Below are 10,946 nucleotides of genomic sequence, written 5' to 3'. Positions count from 1 at the left end.
ACCGGCTCTATCATGTCCTTCGCCAGCAGGACTGTGATTTCCGCTTGCAAGACGGGAGCATCCTTGTTCGGCACAGAGGTGAACCAAATGCCCCTGAACTTGGGAAGACGCAGGGCTAACTGAGTCGCATAGCCGAGACTGATGGTTCTCTTGAGCCAGCGATATGGTCCTCGCACACTGCCATCCTTGCCACACTGCCTCTTGAGACCCGGAGAAATAGAAAACTGCTCTTTTATTTAATGTTTGGGTACCACCGGCTGTGGAGCCAGTGGCGGAACAAAACAAAAATGAAACAAAAGATTCTCCACCCGGCCCTCCTCTGGGGGAAGGAGTGGTGCGGTCACCATCTCCTGAAGAGCAGGATCCAGAGCCTCCGGGCTGCCCGTCTCAGGAACGCCGCTTACTATGGCGCTTTAAGCGCCTGGCAGGGGCAGAGGGTGCAGGAGGGCGCCCTCGGCGACGAGCGGGCGGAGGGACTGCAGCCGGCGGCGGGGTGATGACAGCAGCGGGCCGCCGGGGCAGGATGTGTCTGATCGCCTCCGTCTGCTTCTGTGCGGCGGAGAACTGCTGGGCGAAGCTCTCCACCTCATCACCGAAGAGGCCAGCCTGGGAGATCGGGGAGTCCAGGAAACGGAAACGATAGAGCGGACGAGAACTTACAAGCACTGGACGGGAGGCGTGGATTACCCCGCCAGGTGGCGGCGCTTTGCGGGCAGAGCTGCATCGCAATAGCGAGCTCGACTGGGGGGATCTCCACATACCCCTTAGCCGCCCCGCCGTCGAGGGCAGTGAGGACGGAAGAAGCACTAGCTCTGTTTCGGGCAGTAAAGTTCTAGTAACTTCTTCATGCAGTTCCGGAAAGAATGGAACTGGAGGTGGCTGCCGACGATCGGCCTGCGGCACCCCCAGGAACCAATCATCCAACCTCGAGCGTTCGGGAGATGGAGGGGGTTTCCATTGCAGCTGAGATTTGTGGGATCCAGCCTTCCGTTTGAGAGGCACCCATAGATAAGCTTTGTTGAACTGAAAACGGCTCTGAATGAGGAGTTGATTCCCCTTGATGGGGTAAATTCCAACCTTTGGAATCGACTCTCGATTCCCAAAGCCTCATAATCGATTCTTTTTGGAATCGATTCCCAGTCCTTGGCTTATCCCATTTCAGAAGCACAAATGATGTGGAGATTTCAGTTACTGTGAGATTCTCAATCACATTTAGACCTATGTTACAACAGAGGAGCAAGTGATTAGTGATTCTTGCACCTGAAACAGCTGTAGCAATCATTCAATTTCCAATTCATATAATGTTTGCAGATATTCCAGAGCTCTAAGTTCTGGGTGCAGCTGTGCAGTTTTCTGCTCAAAGTAAACCTGAGATGGCATTCAATCTGAATCCCAATTAAATCAGTAAAACATATCACATTAATAATGAACTGAATTTTAATTTTCCTATTCACACATTTGCTCAATTGTCCATGAATAAGAATACTCACGTGTAGGAGCTGATGTTTCAGACTCAGTTGAAGGAGAGCTTGAAGTAGCAGTAGCTGCAGGGATATTTATAAGTACGAAGAAAAAAATATATGTTTTTTTTGCATACGGTCAAGCTTTACATTGAGAGAATTGTTATTAAAATACATGAAACTGCTATATGAATACAGTTTTGTCTTATTACTATGTTCTATTTCCCAACAGATAGTTGCTGATGTTTAATACCTGGGATTTGACATGAATATAAGCACAGTTATTATTACAATATACCACATTAATGATAAATATGAATAAAATACAGATATAATTTCCCTATTCACACATTTACTCAATTGAATAAAAATACTCACTTATAGGAGCTGATGTTTGAATCTCAGTTGAGGGAGAGCTTGTAGTGGTAGAAGCTGCTGGGACATTTTGATATATAAAAAAAGTAAAAAATTTTGCGTCCAATCAAATTGTATACTGTGAGAATTGTTGTTAAAAAACATTAAATTGCTGTAATCTTTATGAATGCAATTTTGTATTATTACTATTTCCCATTTCCCAACATTAATTTTAACTCATATATGCTGATGTTTGATAATTGGGATTTGACACAAAATATGCACAGTTATTATTACAATATACCACATTAACAATAAAATGAATGAAATACAGATATGGATTTTCCCATTACCACATTTATTTGATTGTCCATAAATAAAAAAACTCACCTGTTTGAGACTCAGTTGAAAGAGTGCGTGTTGTGGCTGGGGCTGCTGGGACATTTAGATGTATGAAGAATAAAAATATATAATTGAATTAATGTATTGCAATTATGTATTGTTAGAATTATTGCTTGAAGGATATATGACATTAACTGTGAACAGTATAAATTCAATTTTGCTAATTGCAATGTCATAATTGTCATAAAAGGAATAAAATACAGCTATAAGTTATGCAGTCGTTTCATGAATAAAACTCACTTGTAGGATGTGTTTGAGGAAACTCAGTTGAAGAAATGTTTGAAGTGACAAGGAGTGATGTGATATCTGGAAATATGTAGAAATAAAAACATTTACTAATAGACTTTGCTGACATGCTCACAAGAGCATCTGTTCATACAATTAAGTTTTGTATCACAATATATTATTGATTCCCAAAGCCTCATAATCGGTTATTTTTGGAATCGATTCCCAGTCCTTGGCTCATCCCATTTCAGTACTCACTTGTAGGATGTGTTTCGAGCTCAGTTGAAGAAATGTTTGAAGTGACAAGGAGTGATGTGATATCTGGAAATATGTAGAAATAAAAACATTTACCAATAGTCTTTGCTGACATGCTCACAAGAGCATCTGTTCATACAATTAAGTTTTGTATCACAACATATTATTGATTCCCAAAGCCTCATAATCGGTTATTTTTGGAATCGATTCCCAGTCCTTGGCTCATCCCATTTCAGAAGCACAAATGATGTGGAGATTTCAGTTACTGTGAGATTCTCAATCACATTTAGACCTATTTTACAACAGAGGAGCAAGTGATTAGTGATTTTGCACCTGAAACAGCTGTAGCATTCATTCAATTTCCAATTCATATAATGTTTGCAGATATTCCAGAGCTCTAAGTTCTGGATGCAGCTGTGCAGTTTTTTGCTCATAGTAAACCTGAGATGGCATCAAATCTGAATCCCAATTAAATCAGTAAAACATATCCAGGGATATTGGATAACACTGGGAAAGCGTACCCAAGTAGGGGAACACTACGGAAGCCACATCCTACATAAAGGAGGTATCATGTGGAAGTTACACATATGGACTGGCCATAGTGCTGTACTACATATGGAAGTCCCTGCGGTAGACCCAGCGAATCTGGGGCCAGATCAATACACAGCAGAGATGGCAGAGAAATCTCTGCTAGTGAAAGACACGGGCTTACCGTGATCACTACACATGGGCACCTAGCCCAGCACAAGGGGACAAATCCCAATTAAATTAGTAAAACATATCACATTAATAATGAACTGAATTTTCATTTTCCTATTCACACATTTGCTCAATTGTCCTTGAATAAGAATACTCACTTGTAGGAGCTGATATTTCAGATTCAGTTGAAGGAGAGCTTGAAGTAGCAGGAGCTGCAGGGACATTTAGAAGTACGAAGAAAAAAATATATGGTCATTTTCCTATTCACACATTTGCTCAATTGTCCTTGAATAAGAATACTCACTTGTAGGAGCTGATATTTCAGATTCAGTTGAAGGAGAGCTTGAAGTAGCAGTAGCTGCAGGGATATTTAGAAGTACGAAGAAAAAAATATATGTTTTTTTTGCATACAGTCAAGCTTTAAATTGAGAGAATTGTTATTAAAATACATGAAATTGCTATATGAATACAATTTTGTCTTATTACTATGTTCTATTTCCCAACAAATAGTTGCTGATGTTTAATACCTGGGATTTGACATGAAATAAGCACAGTTATTATTACAATATACCACATTAATGATAAATATGAATAAAATTCAGATATAATGTCCCTATTCACACATTTGCTCAATTGTCCTTGAATAAGAATACTCACTTGTAGGAGCTGATATTTCAGATTCAGTTGAAGGAGAGCTTGAAGTAGCAGTAGCTGCAGGGATATTTAGAAGTACGAAGAAAAAAATATATGTTTTTTTTGCATACAGTCAAGCTTTAAATTGAGAGAATTGTTATTAAAATACATGAAATTGCTATATGAATACAATTTTGTCTTATTACTATGTTCTATTTCCCAACAAATAGTTGCTGATGTTTAATACCTGGGATTTGACATGAAATAAGCACAGTTATTATTACAATATACCACATTAATGATAAATATGAATAAAATACAGATATAATTTCCCTATTCACACATTTACTCAATTGAATAAAAATACTCACTTATAGGAGCTGATGTTTGAATCTCAGTTGAGGGAGAGCTTGTAGTGGCAGAAGCTGCTGGGACATCTTGATATATAAAAAAGTAACACATTTTGCGTCCAATCAAATCTTATACTGTGAGAATTGTTGTTAAAAAAAACATAAAATTGCTGTAATCTTTATGAATGCAATTTTGTATTATTACTATTTCCCATTTCCCAACATAAATTTTAACACATAGATGCTGATGTTTGATAATTGGGATTTGACACAAAAAATGCACAGTTATTATTACAATATACCACATTAACAATAAAATGAATGAAATACAGATATGGATTTTCCTATTACCACATTTATTTGATTGACCATAAATAAAAATGAGACTCAGTTGAAAGAGTGCTTGTTGTGGCTGGGGCTGCTGGGACATTTAGATGTATGAAGAATAAAAAAATATATAATTTAAGTAATTTTTGTTGAAATGCTTATAAGAAAATGTCTGAATGTAATGAAATTATGTATTGTTAGAATTATTGCTTGAAGGATATATGACATTAACTGTGAACTGTATAAATTCAATTTTGCTAATTGCAATGTCATAATTGTCATAAAAGGAATAAAATACAGCTATAAGTTATGCAGTCGTTACATGAATAATACTCACTTGTAGGATGTGTTTGAGGAAACTCTGTTTCAAGCTCAGTTGAAGAAATGTTTGAAGTGCCAGGGAGTGATGTGATATCTGGAAATATGGAGAAATAAAAACATTTACTAATAGTCTTTGCTGACATGCTCACAGGAGCATTTATTCATACAATTAAGTTTTGTATCACAATATATTATTGATAGAACACCAACATATATTACAGAATATAACCATTTTAACAGTTAGGACTCTGATGTTTCATACTCAGCATGTGACTCTACATGTTAGTACTGACCTGTATCAGTCTGTGCATTCAACCCCTGAGGAGAGAAGCAAAGTACATCATTAATAGAGATGAAAACTCAACTAACTTTAATTCATTAACAGTCGACTTCAGACTTGAATTTCACTTAAACACAGACTTAAGTGACCAACAACAGCAAAGTCAAACATAATTTTTCTAGATACCGCCATTTTGTGAAGTCATTTATTCCTGAATTCATCAACACAATGTTATGTTTTGTTGTATTGCGTCTTTTCATTTCTAATATAATTTAGACCTCAATAAACAGCCGTTAATAATGTCACGCCCATGGACTAGGGCTGCACGATATTGGAAAAAACTCACATTTCGATATTTTATTTTTCTGCATTATATATTGCGATATGAAAAAAAATCATCACATGACTTGAATAGTTTATTTGGGGGGGAAAAACAATGATTGGGGTGATTTTGTAGGTGAGTAAAGTTACAAGCATAGATAAATATAACAGAAGAAAGATACAAATGAAATAAGCAGTGCTTTATATTTTTCAGGTAAGTCTAACAGCATTCAGGTACAGAAATTGAATAATCAAATGTAAAATAACACTGCTTCACAGTATAAATTAAATCTAATAAATCTGTGTTAAAGCTATATAAGTGATTTTTCTTTGCGTTTTGATGTTTGATTAACATTCATAACACAGAAAGCCTCAGGAATATTAAACTGCTGTAAACCAATCTACTTTTAAACATCCATTTTCTTTCTCAATTGTTTCCCTTCACCTAAGCCAGGGTTCCTCATGTCTTGCCCTGGAGGGCCAATGTGCTGCAGAGTTTAGCTCCAACCCCGATCAAACTCACCTACCTGTGATTTTCGAATGATCCTGAAGACATTGATTAGCTTGCTCAGGTGTGTTTGATTAGGGTTAGAGCTAAACTCTGCAGGACAGTGGATCTCGTGGGCCTTGAGGATTTGAGGATCCCTGACCTAAGCCATATGCAACTGCGTTTACAAGGATACTTGCAAAGAACAGTATTTCAGGCACAAATAGGTGCAGAAGTGAACAGAAATTAGTGTTCACGTGCATCAGTGTGGCTCTCACTGTGTCTACACCGGACGCGAGTGGCACGGCGAGACGCAGCAAAATACAATGACCCCATTATAATAAGTGATGCTGTCTGTCTACACTGGATGTGGCACGGCACAACAAATACCCGACAGTAAACTGATGCCGCGTTCTCTTTATGACGTACATTTGCATGTCCTTTGGGGCCATTCACATGTCGTGCCTAAAAACGCGTGGGAAAACGCCAGTCTCGCCGCTTTCTCCTTCTTTCCAAAGCGCTCGGGAGCTTGCGCTTTCTTGGAGTCTGCTGTTGCTAAGCAACCGTGACCTGCGCTCTCCACGACGACGCGGAAGTTTCAACATCGCGTGCAGTAGCTCTGCTACTAGATGTATTTAAAATGGGTATCTCTGTACAGCTGTTGAGTCCAGTGTAGACATTGTGTCTGTGTGTGAGTAAAGAAAACAATCAGTATAAATATAACGATCAGTAGCCTATACTAAACATCATCAGCCCATCGCGCACAACGTGATATTGATGCTGAAAGGATATATCGTGCAGCCCTACCATGGACTATCTGTGTGTGTGTGTGTTTTCTCTCTCTTGCCCATATTTGGTCGTTCCTATTTTAAGTATTTTAAGTGTAGTCTGCCCCATGTTTCCTTGTCGGGTCTTAAACATTGATGTGCAATGTGTGTGTTCCTGCCTGTTCTGTGTTCCCCGTGGATTGGATAAATATAGACTGTTTATTGGATTCTCCACCGTCTCCACGTTCCTTCACTCCTCACAGTAGGCATTCGTGACCCGACCTACATACAGTTTTACTGCGTGTTCCCCATCCATGTTTTTTGTTTTCGTGGTGCCCTATGGATCCCCTCGCCTGCCCTGAATACCTCCTCCTCCTGCTGGAGCAGGGGGAGAGATCGCTCGAGGGCCATACCACTGTTCCTGGTCCTCGCAAGTCTCAACAGCTACCCGGATGACACGCTCTGTGCGTTCTACAACGCTAGTTTGAACACCACGTGCAGAGCGCCGTCGTCCGAGAATGGTCCTCTAGCGAATTTCACCGCCTTTGTGGAGTAGACAATGGCAAGAAACGGATCTCCGTTCCCCGTCTGTTCCCAGGATAATCTCGCCAGTTCCACTCCCAACCCAGAGCCCAGCCCCCCCATTACCCCGCTGCACTGAGTTTAAACCCGAGCCCACCGATGACGGAGAGCCCGAGCCCGCTGCGACCAACAAGTCAGCACCGCAAAGTGTGACAGGGCTGAGAATCGCCACGGAGCCAGAGCTACTGATGATGTCAGACCAGGTGCGAGAGCCGGCTACAATGCCCGCCATGAGGGAGAATGCTGTGGACAATGAGAGTGCGGAGAGGAGTCCCTCATCCCTCCGGTTCCGTCTTGGTCTGTCGTTGGCCCTCCGTTGCCTCGGGACTCAACTCCTACGGCTGCGCCTCATCCCTCCGGCTCTGTCAGGCTCCTCCATCCCTTCGGTACCTCCTCCGTCCTCTGTTGCTCCGGCTCCACCGCGGCCTTCTGGATCCCTGACTCCGCCTTGGTCGCCGGCGCCATCTGCTCCGCCTCCGGATCCTCCCCGTCGCCCTCGCTCATCGGCTCTCCATCTCCGCCTTGGACTCCTCCACCACCTGCTCCGTCACAGTCAATTGGCGCCCTGGAGTCGTCATCCCATCCTCCTCCATGGCTCCTCCCTCCGTCGGCTCCACCGTGGGTCGTCATCATGGCTGTGGCCTGGCTCCTGCTTGGCTCCTCCTGCTCCAAGTCCCTACTGTTCCCTTCTTGGCTCCTCCCTCCATCATTACCTCCCTGAATTCTGTCTGCCGGCCCCCTCCCGGTTGTCCAACCTCCTTCTGAGCCTCCTCCCAAGTTCCCACCCGTCCCTCCCCATGTTGTAATTACGGCGCGAGGTTGCGCCTTCCGGGAGGGGGGGGCGATATGTCACGCCCATGGACTGTCTGTGTGTGTGTTTTCTCCCTCATGTGTCCATATTTGGTCGTTCCTGTTCCTGTCCTCGTTATCCCATTATTAGTTGATCCCCCTGCACCTGTCTATCCCTCGTTAAGTTTAGTATTTTAAGTGTAGTCTGCTCCATGTTTTCTTGTCGGCTATTAAACAACGATGTGCTACGTGTGTGTGTTCCTGCCTGTTCTCTGTTCCCCATGGATTGGATAAATAAAGACTGTTTATTGGATTCTCCTTCGTCTCCGTGTTCCTTCACTCCTCACAGTAGGCATCCGTGACAAATAATAACTTCATAATATTATATAAGTATTTATATATATATATATATATATATATATATACAGGGTGCAATTTGGGAACAAACCAGAGGGGGGGATCCCCTAGAAAATATATAAAAAATCACAGTGGAGCTATAAATAAATATATATATACACCTCTCACATTTTTGTAAATATTTTATTATATCTTTTCATGTGACAACACTGAAGAAATGACACTTTGCTACAATGTAAAGTAGTGAGTGTACAGCTTGTATAACAGTGTAAATTTGCTGTCCCCTCAAAATAACTTAACACACAGTCATTAATGTCTAAACCGCTGGCCACAAAAGTGAGTACACCCCTAAGTGAAAATGTCCAAATTAGGCCCAAAGTGTCAATATTTTGTGTGCCCACCATTATTTTCCAGCACTGCCTTAACCCTTGGAGTTCACCTGCGGCCCAGTCTCCGAAGGAAGGGGATCATGCTCTGCTTCAGTATGTCACAGTACATGCCCCCCAGTGCCAGCAGCACTCATGCAGCCCCAGACCATGACACTCCCATCACCATGCTTGACTGTAGGCAAGACTCACTTGTCTTTGTACTCCTCACCTGGTTGCCGCCACACACGCTTGACACCATCTGAACCAAATAAGTTTGGTGGATGCTGCACACTGGTGATGGATGAGGAGATACCCCCTGACGTGGGGATGAGGAGAGATATAATAAAATATTTACAAAAATGTGAGGGGTGTACTCACTTCTGGGAGATACTGTATATCATTTTTGGCAGCTATTACAGAAACATTTTTACAATAAATATTCTGATTTGACCTTGAGATTAGCTTTGATATTTTGACCACTATTTTTGATAATACTTGGTTACAATGACACTAATAGTTTTTATTTCTGCCAGGAATGCAAAATCAATCAGGAGTTAATGATAATTTGAGTAGAATAACGAGACACAAACCTGTACATATTCAATCGCGTTTGCTTCCATTTATTTTTAGTGCTTCGCTACACAACATAAAAACTTTTACTCCAAATGTGCGCACATTATGTATTTACACATTTACGTCACATATATTTAAATAGAATAGAACCATAATTTCTTAATGACTCGCAGAAAGACGATTCTGTGCCAGTCGATCTGTCAATATTGCGTGATCATAATTCCCACATTACGGTGATGGTAAACTTCTGCGTTCTGTCTCATAATACATTTATGTGTCAGTTTTTTATATACAATATCTGCATTAGGTCACAGTAGAGTGAGTTTTGAGCAAAAACACTGTGTATTAATCTCATACGGTCACACGGGCTGACTTTCTGAAAAGTCCTGCATGGATTAAGACAGTCTCTATTTTTATCCTTTTTGTGCCGATGTCACAATTATGTCACAGCATTAGCTGGAGGCAAAACAAAGGAATAACTGGAGGCGGCCAATACAAACCAGCATAGAGTCGGCTACATTGGGAGCTTAAAATTTAATCTTTTAGTGTCAGAATCGATGGAGTACAAGCTGCAATTTGAAATTTTATCACCTACCTGCTGCCATTGCCAGACAAAAAAACAGACAACAGCTGTAATAAAACAAGCGGACCGGAACAGAAACGATCATCAAAAATGCTCACATTTGCAGCGCGCACTTAATATCAGTTAATGTTAAATAAAATATTGTCTTTTATGGATTATGGTTTGGTTACGAGTCTAAAGATTTCTCATGCATGCAAGCCCACCTAATCAGAAATTGGGGAACAAGTTAACTAACAACCAGCAGCTAAACATAAAGGAAACCATTTGTGTTGTCTCGCTTTCTACAATTGCCATAAGTGCAATTGTTAAGGCCTATGTTATGTGTCAGGTGTGTGTTCAAGTAGTTGAATTTGCTTACAATTGCCACTGTTAGTATATAGTTATAGGCATCTAAAGATTCCTATTTACTATACACGCTCGGTTTCTCTATCTGGTAGGTGTGTCAGACCACTCCTATCAGAGCGTCCATCCATTGAGTGAGTGTGTACGAGTCGGCCAATCTGGTTACTTCAGTTAAAGTTAACATTTTCAAATAATTGCGGTCCCGGACAGTGAGTGACATTACATATTCAGATAAAATCGAATTTTCTCCAGTCATTGTTAAAAAACAAGCAAACAAAACTTGATAGCTAGCATTAGTGAAGCAGTCAGGAGAATCTTTCTGCCTCCACCTAAGCTCTGCCCATACAAAAAACTTGTGTGTACTAACTCACAATGTGTACTAACTGAAAAGGGGTCTATTCAGCAGAGGCAGGGATACATAGACCAGTCCCCCCCCCCCCCCCCCAAGGAGGCAATGTTATATTTTTAATA

At 41.1% G+C, this 10,946-nt stretch overlaps 1 pseudogene; it reads right to left on the bottom strand.

Moving 5' to 3' along the window:
* Positions 1-10,946, bottom strand: part of LOC107553843 (receptor-type tyrosine-protein phosphatase eta-like) — a 35,275-nt pseudogene that overhangs the window by 8,302 nt on the left and 16,027 nt on the right.

The sequence above is a fragment of the Sinocyclocheilus grahami genome, unplaced genomic scaffold (assembly GCF_001515645.1).
Source record: "Sinocyclocheilus grahami isolate Dianchi unplaced genomic scaffold, SAMN03320097.WGS_v1.1 scaffold483.1, whole genome shotgun sequence".
NCBI classification, from domain to species: domain Eukaryota; kingdom Metazoa; phylum Chordata; class Actinopteri; order Cypriniformes; family Cyprinidae; genus Sinocyclocheilus; species Sinocyclocheilus grahami.
Note: the sequence above shows the minus strand (reverse complement) of the source record. Positions and strands in the feature narration are given on the sequence as shown.